The sequence below is a fragment of the Callorhinus ursinus genome, unplaced genomic scaffold, assembly GCF_003265705.2.
Source record: "Callorhinus ursinus isolate GAN/ISIS: 27379988/994484 unplaced genomic scaffold, GSC_fseal_2.0 scaffold5, whole genome shotgun sequence".
In the NCBI taxonomy this organism is placed as follows: domain Eukaryota; kingdom Metazoa; phylum Chordata; class Mammalia; order Carnivora; family Otariidae; genus Callorhinus; species Callorhinus ursinus.
This window is the reverse complement of record NW_027397067.1, coordinates 48,792,628-48,807,689: the sequence shown is the minus strand read 5'-3', so window position 1 is coordinate 48,807,689 and position 15,062 is coordinate 48,792,628. Positions and strand designations below refer to the sequence as shown.

The window sequence follows — 15,062 nt, the reverse complement described above, 5'->3', positions numbered from 1 at the left end:
ATACCATTTGTTCCTAAAGTATTTCAGAGTCACAGGATAAGATAATTATTAACCTGTTTCAAACTAATCCAGCACTGGCAGATGATCTCAAGCAAAGTCAAATTTACTTACCTGGAAGCAAATCTACATAAATGGTAAAAGGGGATTTATTTATGATACTAGAAAAAAAAATGACAAAGACCTAACACGGGAAGTATCTAATTTTTTTTAAATTACAAAACATCTAAAATGGGAATTACTCAAAGAAGATTACTCAAATTCTAGCTACCAACGGTTTCATTTCACAAAAGTAGAAAAGTCACAAATTTATAGGTTTATCTTAAACTTTTAAAACATAAAACCAAAATAGGAAATTTAAAAACATGCATAACTTTTACCTTTGAGAAGGAATTGAACGAATGCATTTGAACAGTAGCCACTAAATAAATCTGTCATATCTGGCTTAGCAAATCCAACAAAGTTAGCCAAATTGGTCATTAACTTTAATCCATATTCAACCTAAAGGAATCTCCTCAAATCCCTGGCATATACTTAGTTGCCATCAAACATTTATAAATTTGCAAAAGAAATCTTGCCAATTAGCCTTATACGTAAAAATATGATGGGGGGTAGTGACAGAATCCCACTGAATCTGAGTGAGAGGCTCTGTGTGGATCCCCTTTCCAAAGAGTTCCATTAAGACACAACCAACCCTCAGATGCCTGGGTGGCTCAATTGGTTAAGCATTTGCCTTCGGCTCAGGTCACGATCTCAGGGTCCTGGGATCAAGTCCCGCATTGGGCTTCCCGCTCAGCCGAGAGCCTGCTTCTCCCTCTCCCTCTGCCTGCCACTCCCCCTGCCACTTCCCTCTCTTATCCTCTCCTCTCTCCTCTCTGTCAAATAAATAAATAAAATCTAAAAAAAAAAAAAAAAAAAAGACACAACCAACCCTCTTCTACAACCTCCCTCTTTCCTTCCTCCCTCCCTCTCACACGGAAAAACAAAAGTCTAGAGCCAAATGTATTCAGAATCTAAGTAGGTAAAGTATACAAACTCAAAAATGAAAATATTACCATACCGTTATTTCCACTTTAATATGTCTTCATTAGAACCACCATAAACTTTCCTGCTACTGTGATTGTTGACACTCCCCTGAATAGAAAATAACTACCTTACAAAGTTGTCCTGATAACAAAATCATATAATGAATGTGAAAAGACTTTGTAAATTTAAATTTCCTTTAAGATGTAAAGTATTATAGCTAATTATAATGGGTTTTTATTAATTTCATGATTTCATTCAGCCTATTTTTAGAATTATAATTGAAGTAATCCCATGCATTATACAACTGAAAGTGCAGTGAACACAGACGCCATTCTATATATTTATCTTTTTCCAATTTCTGCTTGTAGAGCATCTACTATATACCAGGTGCTGTTGTAAATGTTTTATACATTATCATCTCGATCTTCCCAATACCTCTATGAGATACACATCATCCTCCCCATTTACAGATAAGAAATTCAGACAGGTTAAACTGGTATAAATATAGACGGTGGTATTAAATGACTATCTCAAAAATTCTACTGTAAAATGATTTTTCCAGGGCACCCGAGTGGCTCAGTTGGCTAAGCGACTGCCTTCGGCTCAGGTCATGATCCTAGAGTCCCGGGATCGAGTCCTGCACTGGGCTCCCTGCTCAGCGGGGAGTCTGCTTCTCCCTCTGACCCTCTCCCCTCTCGTGCTCTCTAATAAATAAATTTAAAAAAAATAAAATGACTTTTCCAACATTAATGATAAAGATGCATTTAAGAGCTACACTCTCTCAAATGATCAACAAACTAAACACAGGCTTGTTAGTGATGGCAAGCCCAGAAAAAGCATTCAGTCTGGCCAGAAAACAGTACAGCTTAACTGGCCATCCATGGAAGGAAGCCACTCAGAGCACCAAGTTCTAAAGAAGCCATCCAGAGATAAGCTTTGACTTGAAAACAAAATCACTAGACTACCTGAGAAACTTCAAATGTTAAATTTTAAAGCTATTATATAAATATCATTCTACCCATATTCTTTTCCAACTTAATTTTTTCATTCAACCTGTTTTTGGAATTATTCATGGTGATCCATATATGTAGTTCATTCATTTTAATTGCTATAAGGTATTTTATGAATAACCTAAATTTTATTATCCATTTTCCTCTGGAAGAATAGTTATACTTTACTTTTTTGCTATTATAAACAATTTTTCAGTGAATGCTTGTGCATGTCTGTTTTTGTGAAAGAATTTTCTGCAGGATAGAAGTAAAACCACTGGGCGCCTGGGTGGCTCAGTCGTTAAGCGTCTGCCTTCGGCTCAGGTCATGATCCCAGGGTCCTGGGATCGAGTCCCACATCGGGCTCCCTGCTCTGCAGGAAGCCTGCTTCTCCCTCTCCCACTCCCCCGCTTGTGTTCCTGCTCTCGCTATGTCTCTGTCAAATAAATAAATAAATAAATAAATAAATAAATAAATAAATAAATAAATAAATCTATCTTAAAAAAATAAAAATAAAAAGAAGTAAAACCGCTGAATTGAGTATGATCACGTGGTAGACTGTCTTCAAATATGGAGGTGACAAGTCTTTCCATGCTCCAATGCAATGTGACTGCCACTCCTCCCATCAAAAGGTGGATTTTATTCCCCCTCACCTTGAATCTGGGCTGGTCTTGTGACTTGCTCTGACCAACAAAACTCAAGGAAGCCACACTATGTGAGTTCAGGGCCCAGGCTTCAAGAGGCTTGGCAACTTCCACTTCTGTTTCTTATGGTCCTCAGACCACCATGGAAGGAAGCATGTAGTCTAGTCTAGTGGAAAATAATAGGCCACATGGCAGAGAAACAGCAACACTAGGGCTGACAACCAGCAGAAACTATGGAATAGCTGAGTTTCTTGAAACTTCCAGCATAGCGATGTCCCAGCTGACTGCAGCCCCATCAATGAGCCCAAGTGAAACAAGCAGAAGAAGCACTGAGACAACCCACAGAATCAGGAGAAATAAGAAATCACTGTTTTAAGCCCCTAAAGTTTGGGGTGGTTTGTTATATATCATGAGATAACTGACAAAAACCATCATCAACTTTGCTGGGTACTGACAAACTGTTCTCCAAAGCAGTTACCAACTGAAGTTCCCACACAATGGTATAGATTGTTCATAAATATGTATCTACAGAAAATACAGAAACATGCATAGGAGCAAGGTGCTTCAGCTTATGTATTTAAGATTTCTTTAAAAAAATATCTGGGGCAAATATGGCAAAATGTTAATACCTGTTAAATCTGGGTAGTGGATACATGGATGTCTGTAGATCTTAAATATTTGAGCTTTTCTGTATACTTGAAATATTTCAAAATTATTTTAACTGTTACAAGAATATAATTATGATAAAGTAAAACAGAATACTTAGCAAATTTATAAAAATTATAATTTAATGAACTTTCAAATGGAAATCCAGAGAATAAAGTAGCCTTGGTACTATGTTAATCCTCCGAACACAACTTTTCTGTTTTAATACTAGTAAAGATGCTTTCGAATCTGTTTATAAAGTTATGACCAAGTATAATAATATATTGAAAAACCTTTTTGATGTTTTGGAATTTTTAAAAAATATTTTAGGGTCGACATATTGAGCAACTCTAATCACATAAGGTTGTAAAGGTAAGAGCTTGGGCTTCACCTATATTAACTACAGGATCCATCTCAGTAAGCTGCTTTTCAAATTGAATTGCTGATGAAATGTTGTGGTTCTATCTCCTGCCTTCCTGTCATTGTTGTTCTCTACTGTAGCTGGGTCACCTCACCTAAGCTGCTCCAAACCCTGCTATCTTTTCACTTGCCTTTGGCCACTTCAGCTTTGGCTTTTCCCTATCTCTGGTCTCCTCCACCTAATAGTCTTATACTTATCAAATCTAGCTTTTTTTTTTAACCCAAACACCAATTACAGGACTACCTTGAACTTTAAAATTCTTGATTGATTAGAGAATCCAATAATATCTTTCAACTTCTTTTTTAATAATACAGATCTTCTTTGTGATGGTAGTTTTTGGAAATTTGAGGTTTTATTATAATTATTTATACAAATGGTTCTGTTAAAGTATATCTGATGACATTTTATACCTCCTCTCCCCTCAAAATAGCAGATGATTAAATCAATTAAGTTCTTCCTGAGATTTTTTTAAAATTATCCAAAATGCAGCTTCTTCAAAGACTGTAATAATATGAGCAATTACAGTAGATGTCACTATCATACCATTTAGAGTTCTAGAAAATCTTTTTCATCCAACAGGTTTCCAAAGTATTTCAAGATATAAGAAAAAGGACCCCATTTCTTATCTATAAATACCTGTCCTACCCTATTTCACTGAGCTTTTATCAGGATCAAATGAAATAATGTCATAATAATTCTAAGCAAAAGTAGAGTCTAGTAATGTCTAGGAAAGGGGTGCCAGGCTGGCTCAGTCAGTGGAACATGTGACTCTTTATCACAGGGTTCTGAGTTTGAGGCATGCACTGGGTGCAGAGATTACTAAAACTTGAAAAAATGTCTAGGAAACTTATAGAAAGTACTCTAATTCCATCTTTCAACTGGAGCCTTCTCTAGGGCCTGTTTGGTGATGGGAAGGAAGAGGTGTCCTCTATGTTTGGTATTGTGTTAGACACGTCTCCTATGCTATCTCATTTAATTCTCTAGACAGCCCTATGAACTAGGCAGTAATACTTGAAGAGGTTACTAATTTACCAAGGTTCCACAAGTGGCAAATGGGGTTCAAATCTCACTGGGTTTGACTGTAAAGCTATGTTCTTTCTTCTGTGTCATGCTAGAAGAAAATGTTCTGCACTCACCCCCCTGAGCTCTCCTATTTGGAGAGATCCACTTGTAACCTTAAACCCTTCTGTCCTGTTTCCTTCCAGGCCCAAGGAATTCTGCTACATAAAGGGACCTGATCTGAGCTTCCCTTCCCTTTTTGTTTCATCCAGAATCATCACAATTTCTAAAACAGCAACACCCAACATCCCAAACTATCCTAGCTCCTAGAAGGAACAATGGTATCTCTAAACAGAAAAGCAAAATAAATAAGAGATTCAAAAGACCTGGAGATAAAATTTAAATTTAAAAAGGGACCTTGATTTCAGAAAGAAAATAAGCACAAACTTTGGAGTCCATAACAGTTAAAATCCTAACTAACTCTATCCTCTCACTAGTTTCCTCATCTGTGGAATACTACAAATCTCTTCACAGAGCTACTGGAAGGAGTCAACAAAACGATGAATGTAAGAAATGCCCATGAGAACAGCATCAGTAAATCTTTTACAAAATCCCTTTTTCTGTTTCTGAACAATGTCCACTGTTATCCTGTGGACACAAGTCACATAAAAGATATTTCTCCTTGAGGGGCGGCGCCTGGCTGGTTCAGTTAGTAGAGATGTGACACTTGATCTCAGGGTCACTGAGTTCAAGCCCCACATTGAGTGTAGCGCTTACTTAATTAAAAAAAATTCTCCTTGAAATTTAAGAAACCAGTTCCAAATAAAATTTATCTTTGCAGATGAATGTACATATGTACTTTTTGGGATCAGAAAATGAAATCCATATTGCTAAACACATTTCCCCTTTTATCTCAGCTGCATGGAAACAGAGTCAAAATTGGGTGTCCCCTGGTTATCTTCTCATTATGAACCTAGACACTTCCACCTCCTCTGAATGCTTCAAATGACTTCTGTTTTTATTCCTAATCATTTCCCTTTATTTCATTCTACATATTGGAATTCAGGCATAAATACAGACAAATCATATGTTAAACAAAAGAGAAAATTAAAAGGCACTGCAGGGGCGCCTGGGTGGCTCAGTTGTTAAGTGTCTGCCTTCGGCTCAGGTCATGATCCAGGGTCCTGGGATCTAGCCCCGCATCAGGCTCCCTGCTCTGCGGGAAGCCTGCTTCTCTCTTCCACTCCCCCTGCTTGTGTTCCTGCTCTCGCTCTGTCAAATAAATAAATAAAATTTTTAAAAATAAATAAATAAATGGCACTCCAATCAAATGTTGGAGTTCCTCAAGACTCAGATCTAGGTCTGAGTCCCTCTGCTATATGTGGGTATAAATGTGTGTACACAGGGCGCCTGGGTGGCTCAGTCAGTTAAGCGTCTGAATCTTCATTTCAGCTCAGGTCATGATTTCAGGGTCGTGCAATCAAGCCCTGCAACCAGCTCCATGCTCCGCCGAGAATCTGCTTCTCTTTCTCTGCCCCAACTCACACTGGCGCACTAATTTTTTTTAAATCTTTAAAAAAAAACTTTTTTAAACATGTGTGTATAGTTTTTCTCTTGAAGATGTTATCTATACTTAAGGAAATTCCAGACTAGATGCTAAACACTCTCTCAAATTTTTATCTCCAGCCCAGGCCCCTCTGCTGCATATGGAGCTGTACCCAACAAGCCTCCTCAACTAACTACACGATGTCTCCACTTGGATGTCTCAAAAGCACCTAAAACCCAACATTTCTAGTCAAACTCATAATCTCTTCCCCAAAACCTTGTCCTACCCCAGTGTTCCCTGAGTCAAGTCCAGGTGTACCCTTGCAACATTAGACAATTACAATGTCAAAGGTCATCAAGGTAACAGCCAAAGCTTATTGGGCACTTCCTGTATACTAGCACCAGTCAAAACACTCCATACATATTAACTCATTTAGTGTTCTAAAACAACCGTATTAGATAGGTAGTAGTTACAAACAAAGAAACCAAGGCACAGAAAGTGCCTCATCTATTAGGAGATATCTAACATGTATCATATACCATGATTTGCTAAGAGGATACCATATATCATTATATGGTAAGAATGAAATGTATTATATGCTTTCATAGCACCTTCTTTTCAGTATTTCCCTGAGGGACACTTTTTATTAATGTCTTTCTTCCAAATAAACTTCCCCTTGGAGTAGGTGGAAACCATGACAGTTTTTGCTCACAACTCAGTATCCTCAGTACCTGGCACAGAGGCCAGAATGTAGAACCTCAAAAAGTATCTGATGAATATTCTTTTTTTTTTTAAGATTTTATTTATTTGAGAGAGAGATTGCATGCGCTTATGAGTAGGGGGAGGGTCACAGGGAAGGGAGAAGCAGAATCCCCGCTGAGCAGGGAGCCCTACAAAGGGCTCAATCTCAGGACCCTGAGACCATGACCTGAGCCAAAGTCAGATGCTTAAATGACTGAATACTCTTGAATGAATAAGTAACTGTGAGGATTAAATGAGATAATATAGTTAAAGTACCTGGTTTATAACTGGTTACCTCCCTTCACTTCCCCTGTATTTTTTTTTTTAAGATTTTATTTATTTGAGAGAGAGCTCACATGAGAGAGGGGAGGGTCAGAGAGAGAAGCAGACTCCCCGCTGAGCAGGGAGCCCGATGCGGGACTCGATCCCGGGACTTCAGGATCATGACCTGAGCTGAAGGCAGTCGCTTAACCAACTGAGCCACCCAGGCGTCCCTCCCCTGTACTTTTTTAAAATCAACTTTACTGAAATATAGACAATAAAATGCACTCATTATCAAGGTAGTTTAATGAGTTGACAAACGTATACACCTGTGGAACCACCGCCACAACCAAGATTAAAACATCCCAAAGCCTTCCCTCACACCCAATCCCAGTCAATTCCTACTGCACTGCCCAGCCCTGGACAGATGCTGATCTGCTGTCACACTATAAATTAGTTTTGCCTGATCTAGAAGTCCACTGTAAATGGAAAATACATTATATATTCTTTGTATCAGACTCCTTTTGCTCAGCACATCTTTGATATTTATCCATGTTGTGTGCATCAGAAGTACACTGTTTTATGCTTACTATTCATTACATGAATGTACTACAGTTTGCTTATTTATTTGTCTATTGATGGACATTTAGACTGTTTCTGGTTTATTCCACTACAAAGCTTTCTGTGAAAATATATTTTCATTTCTCTTGGATAAACATCAGGAAGTGGAATTCCTGAGTTGAATAATTAGCATACACTTAACTTCATAAGAAGCTGCCGAACTGTTTTCTAAAGTAGATACATTAACAAGGTATTCAAGTTCCAGTTGTTATACTGCTCACCAACACTTAGTGCTGTGAAGTGTTCAATTCTGCTGTCTAATTTACCAATTTTTTCTTTTATAATATATGCTGTGGCATAAGAAAAATTTGCCTACTCCACAGCTTGGACTTCACTGAGTTTCTTCAATCTGTGTTTAGTTTCATCAAATCTGAAAAAGTTTCATCCATTATCTTTTTCAATTTTTTTTTCTGCTCCCCTTTGCCTTCTTTTGAGACAAAAATCACATGTTGAACCACCCAACATTGTCCCACAGGTCAAAAAGCTTCTATCCATTTTTTTCAGTTGTTTTTCTATGCTTCAGTTTGGGTACACTCTTGCTCTATATTCTAGATTGCTGAACTTTTCTTCAGAGTATTCTGCTATTCGTCTCATAAAGTGAATTTTTCACCTTAGATGTATTTTTCAGCTTTTTAAGTTCCATTTTTTTAAAAGTAGGCTTCAAAGCAAAGCTTGACTGTAGTTATGCTGTGAGCACAATAAAAATGTATTGCTTTGGTAATAAGGGGAGAAATGTTCACTTTTGTTTAAAAAAAAAAAAAAAACCAGGGCGCCTGGGTGGCTCAGTCGTTGGGCGTCTGCCTTCGGCTCAGGTCATGATCCCAGGGTCCTGGGATCAAGCCCCGCGTCGGGCTCCCTGCTCAACAGGAAGCCTGCTTCTCCCTCTCCTGCTCCCCCTGCTCGTGTTCCTGCTCTCGCTATCTCTCTGTCAAATAAACAAATAAAATCTTTAAAAAAAATTTTCACAACAAATTAAGACTGAAGGTGGTTTACATGCAAAACAACCTCCTTTTCAGTACTTGAAATTACCAAGTTTACTAAAGTGGCCTATTTCAACAAGCACAAGATACACCTCAGATGTCAGTGAAATATCAATCACAGCCTTTCAACTGTGATACATCAACTTTTAAGAGAATTCATCAGTGCAAAAGATTTACCACAACCCATTCGTTTTAAAAAGTTGCCACATCCTACCCCACAAATTGTTAACACCATACAAATAAAAAGCAAGAACAACTATTTCGTCTTTGAATGTTAAAATTCTACCCTTCAAAACAGAAGCCATCTTAATTGAGATTGTGGGAAGGGCTTACTGGTAATAAAACTTGTTTAAAAGTTTCCAATAACTAAAAGGGGAATTTTACCTTTCAAGGAGTAGTTTCATGATTCATACAGAACGAAATTTTGAAACTGTCAGAACATATATCTTCTTTAAATAAACCTTGATTTTTGCCTTTTTTGTTTTCAACTGAAATATTTAAAACTGCTCTATAATCCCATTACACATTACCTGAATTCCATCCCATAAATACGTTTAAAGATGGAAGACAATTTTATCTTTAATAGACAGATTTTATAAACTACATCTTTTTAAAAAAAAAGATTTGAGAGAGAAGAGAGCGCATGCGCACATGAGCGAGGGGGGGGGGCCAGACTCCCCGCTGAGCAGAGCCTGATGCAGAACTCAATCCCAAGACCTACGAGATCACAACCTGAGCCAAAATCAAGAGTTGGATGCTTAATTGACTGAGCCACCCAGGCGCCCCTAAACTACTATCTTTTTATTTCACAGTTGGCTAAAAACAAATCTGTAAAAGCCAAGCCTTAACTTTTACATATATATCAGTCATAAAAACTGAAATGTGGGGAGGGAGGGCAAGGTGGCTGGTGTTAGGGTGTGTTAGGGAAAATTTCTTGTAATTTCTAGTAAAGCTAAATGAAGACAGGAGGGCACTGTACACCTATTACTGAAAGTAACCATCAGGACCTTCTGAGCTCCCAGAGACTTCGTCTCTGCCACAGGCAACTCAGCAATGACCCAAGGAACAAACAATTCTTTCCATCCCAGGGGAATCCCTGAATCTACACTCATGGCTCCCAAAGTGTTACTTCCCTTTAATTTTGGGCCGGTATTTTATAACAGTAATTGGACCACAATACCACATTCCACCAGAAGATGCTTATATCTCTAACACAATGTAGCCTGAAATTCATCAAGTTACAGACTTAAAACAAGTTAGTTTTTCCCAATTCATCACTCCAGTAAGCTTGAGATTCTGTTTGATAGTAACAACCACTTACTGAATATGCACTATGTGATAAGCACTTCAATGTGCTATGCAATTTTGTGTTTAACTTCTTCAAAGATGTTATTACCACCCCCACTTGTAGATCAAAGAACAGTTAATGAAATTATCTGCCCAAGATCACATAGCTAGTGACTATACACATTTTACATGCTAGTTTATTAAAATACTACTCTTAACTTCTATACCCCCAACAACTAACAGTGCCTGTCACTTACCGAGCACTCAAATATCTGTCCAACAAATAAATGGTAGCACCACATGCAAGTGTTTTGTAACCAAATGGTATCTCTCTCCTCCAGGAGAAGTTTGGAAATGTATGGGAACATTTTAGATTGTCCCAACATGGAGGCTACTAGCTGCATTTAGTGGATAGGGACCAAACAACAGACCGTCTTGTCCAAAATGCCAGTAACACCCATACAGAAACATTAAGCTATAGCCTGGTTCATAACGAAAACCCTTCATGGTAAAGTTAATCCAACTGTTAATCAGTTAAGTTTATAAATAACTTCCTATTCACTCATAGTTTGCTTAAAAATACACTAGTTTTTTTATAAAACACCATTTTTGCACTTACCTGGCCTTTCATTTTCAAATATACACACACCTCATTTTAGATAAAGAGCGAAAACGCTCTTTTATCCTCTGATGTAACCAAAGCACCTCTCCTCCACTGCCCACCTGGCTCCTTTTTGAACTCAATAAATGTATAGCAGATTTACACAGTGATATAACATTAGAAGTAGATTTACCACTAGAAAATAACTTTGCTTCATTATCAAGAATATAGTTTGAAATTTCTGGCTCCAAGGGTCACTCGTGTCAATAAGAAATTTTAGAATGCCCTGGGTCATTGCTGAGCTATCTTTCCAAGGGCACCTATAGTAATAGCTTCTACTATGTCTTTTTTTTTTTTAAGATTTTATTTATTTATTTGACAGAGAGAGAGGGAACACAAGCAGGGGGAGTGGGAGAGGGAGAAACAGGCTTCCAGCGGAGCAGGGAGCCCAATGCGGGGCCTGATCCCAGGATCTCGGGATCACAACCTGAGCCGAAGGCAGACACCTAACAACCGAGCCACCCAGGCGCCCCAGGCTTCTACTATGTCTTAAAAATGTCGATGAAATAGGGCGGCTGGGTGGCTCAGTTGTTAAACGTCTGCCTTCAGCTCAGGTCATGATCACGGAGTCCTGGGATCGAGCCCCGCATTGGGCTCCCTGCTCGGCGGGAGGCCTGCTTCTCCCTCTCCCACTCCCCCTGCTTATGTTCCCTCTTTCGCTGTCTCTCTCTCTGTCAAATAAATAAATAAAATCTTTAAACAAAATGTCGATGAAATGGGAATCTAACATGAATTAGTTTACAACTAAAATAGCATATAATTTCACATCCAAAGGGTGAAAACGACTGACTTCTGCAGACAGATCAAAGTATGTACAAGAACAAAATTTAACTAGGAGATACTTGTAGCTATCCCTAAACAAGTTCAATAGGAAGACTGCTTCGGAACTGGTGGACTCCAAGGAGATCCTTCTGCAAAGGCTTATTCTGGCATTCCAGTGTTGCTCTTTGGCCAATGGAATTATTTCATGAGTTATGGAAATAATCACAGAATAAAATTTTTGAAGCCCTAAATTTTCTTTTTAGGTTGTAAAAGCCAATGTAAATGAGGTCCCTGATACTGATATGCCAAAAATTAAAAACAAGTATCTCCTGCCCAGTTCTAAAAGCAGAATTACATTAACTACTTAGCTCTCAGCATTTACTTCAGTCAGATCCCGAGTACTATTTCCTTAGATTTTATCTAGTCCCTGCAAGATACACCAAAAGAGAAAAGATCCGGGAGTTCTGAGACACAACCCCAAGGCTCGGTCTTCAGCACAACTTGAGACTTGCTTGTTGCCAAAGAACCGTGATTGACAACCTGAGCACTGTGCGCTCCACTTTGTTGCTTATTATCTCCTCCAGCAGAACTGTAAATTGACTAGCTTTACCCAAGCTTACAGAAAATCAGTTTTTAAAGCACTGACCACCACTGCCAAATCCCTTGAAGGTGTCCTACTAGAAAAAGTACACCAAAAGTGCTAACGTGCTGAATCAAAGATTACAACGTACTTCAGGAAGCTCATCCTCTCTAGATGTGATTAGGGGTAAGTATTATGTAGGTAATCAGGAGGAACAGTATACCAGCAGTCAGCACACTGTGAAAGTTCTGCCAGACTGAGACAAACCTGTTTCTAGTTCCAAGGGTTTAGATAGGTTCCTATCTATAAAATGAAATGCATTTTCATCTACTCTCTAAGACCTGTGAGAACAAAATAAACATGAAAGTTAATTGAGTCTACCCTGTTACTACTATTCAATAAAAGGTATTCTGGAGGAGTAACCTTACCAAAGCATAAGTCTGGAAGGCCAAAATAGATTTTTGCAAAGGAATCTCCAGTCAACTCCCAAATGATCCAGCCTCCCCTGTCCTCAGGACTGCTTAGGGGGTAGTTATAACTACCCTCAGTGAAGGGTCAAAATAGAATCTAATCATTCTTCCCCTTCCCCAACTCCTTAGCTCCTCTGAAAGTGAATACGGTTAAACGTTCTCCTTAATTCCTTAGTGGAGAGAGAAGGTATCCTGCCTTCAAATCCTTCAGTGGCTCTCCATTTCCTACAGGAGGAAACTATTAAATTGCTTTGCCATCTCTTGACAGGAATTACAACAATGTCCTCCTGAAGTGGTTTCCCCTCATTCAGTTTTGCACCCTCCACAGTCTCAACAAAATCTTATTTTTAAAAACCACGTCTAATTCAACTCTACTGCCTATCATCTTCACTGGCTTCCCTCTGCTTTTAGGATAAAAGCCCTACTGGGCCTGAGCCCAGCTTTCCCCTGCCTCTCTCACATAGTTCTCTCCAGATTCAACCCTGCTAGTCCTACAACTTCTCAAAAGCTTTATTCCTCTTCACATCTCAGGGCACTGACATACGCTGTTCCTTGTGTCTGGAATGTTTTTACTCACACCTTCACATCCTTTTTAGCCTCTTTTCAGGTATCAGTTTGGAAGTCATATGCTCCGAAAGCCTCCTCTGAACTTTCTATAAAGGCCATGTCCTTTACAAACTCTCTCACACCACTGGTATTCCTTCCAAGCACATTTCACACGTGCATAATTATTTATTAAGACCCATCTCTCCTCCACTCCACTGGAAGCTCTAGGAGAGTGATCCTGTTTTCTAAACCTTCGTACCAGCATAGCACTTGGTATATAGCTCAATATATATCAGTTGAATGAATGAGTAAATATCATTCAAAGTCTTCATTATCTGACCCCAACTTTATTTTTCACTTTTCTGAAATTCAAATACACCATAAACCTGGACTTTTAACTCCCCTAGAAGTACTCTTTCTTTTCATCTTCAGACCTTCAAATCCTGTGGCTTTCCCTGCCAAGAAAGTTCTCATTTCTCTCCACCTGTTCAAATCCTACTGGCTTGCAAAGACCCAACCCCCGTTATCTTTCCTCCAGGATAATTTCCTGGTAGTGTCAGTTCATACCTCTGTCCCTGCTCCACAATTCCAAAGCACTTAGCAATTTTTTTGATAATTACATATAACCTCATAGTACTTCACTGTGTCATGTGTGTGTGACTTATCTCCCCAACACTGGTGCGAACTCCTAAGGCTGGACTGTTTACAACCCCACTCCTGCACTCCCAGAGCAGTGCTAAGTACTGAGATCTCACTGAAATACTTGATTTTTCCCTAACATACCAGATTTTTCCTCTGAAAAGAGCATCAGCTTCTCTTTACTCATTTTCTCAAGTGATTCAATTTGCCATACGTGACTCTCCCCTCAAGTTCCTTTTCAGGGGTTTCTTGCCTACCCTTCCCCATTCTAATAAAAAATGGTTTGAGTTCTCTGGATTCTTGTTCTTTCCCTGCCTACAAAGGCCCTGCATCCTCTGTGAGAGTCCCCTGCATGTAGTGAGGGGCTCCTAGACCCTTTAAACTGCCATCCCCGCGCTACTCACAAGCGCGTAAGCCCAGTGAAGGCTCTTGAGCCCGCTGTGACCTCACACACACCACCCCAGAGCCTCATCTGGGCCACTCTATCACATTTCATCCCTCTAAATCAAGGGGCGGGGACTCGCTCCCCGCCCCCCCTTCCAAGGAGAAACGTCCCAGACCCGCAGTGTTTCTCCTTCCTGTGTCGGCTATTCAGTACCCGCTAGGGCCATTTCTTTTTCCCTTCTTCCCCTTCCTTAGAAACAGAACCCACGCCCAAGGTTTCAACGAACCGACTCAGAGAAACCAAACACAACCACCCAGCCAGCTCCAACGCCACAGTCTCGGCCCCTGCACCCACCCCCATCCCTCCCAGACGGCGACCGCAGCACAAGGTTCGGCCTGGCCAGGACTCCCCATCCGGGGTACCCATCGCTCACTGACCCAGGAAGGTGTCAAACGACGAAGTGGCTGCACTAACAGGTACGGAGGCGGACAGCCTTGCAGACGTTAACGGCTCAGCGCTCCATCCCTCCCGGACCTAAGCTCCGGCCTCACGGCTTTCTCGACCCCAGCGCCTACGGAGCAAGTCACGTGCCAGCCGGAGCAGTCAGCTGACCGCGGCGCGCGCCGCTTCGCCTACGCGCGCGCCACTGCGCAGCCGCAGCTGCCGTCGCAGCCGTGACCTCCGCGGAGGGGCGGGGCTGGGAGGCTCACCGGGGAGCCCGGGAGTCCCGGGAGGGCTGGCGGCTGCCGTTCCGGGGTGGGTGGGGGTTGCCGCCTCTCCCAGTGTCCTGGCGCTGTCTGGGCCGCCCCCTGTGAACGTCATCGCCACCATCCCTAACGTTATCCCAATTTTTCAGATTTCT

At 40.3% G+C, this 15,062-nt stretch overlaps 1 protein-coding gene across 1 annotated transcript in view; it reads right to left on the bottom strand.

The window, feature by feature from the left end:
- ATP6V1C1 (ATPase H+ transporting V1 subunit C1) overlaps positions 1-14,809 on the bottom strand; it is a 40,124-nt gene extending 25,315 nt beyond the window's left edge. Inside the window, exon 1 of the mRNA XM_025870944.2 lies at positions 14,638-14,809. The gene's annotated coding sequence lies outside the window, so the exon portion shown is untranslated. The remainder of the gene's footprint in view (positions 1-14,637) is intronic.
- Positions 14,810-15,062: the final 253 nt, after the last annotated feature.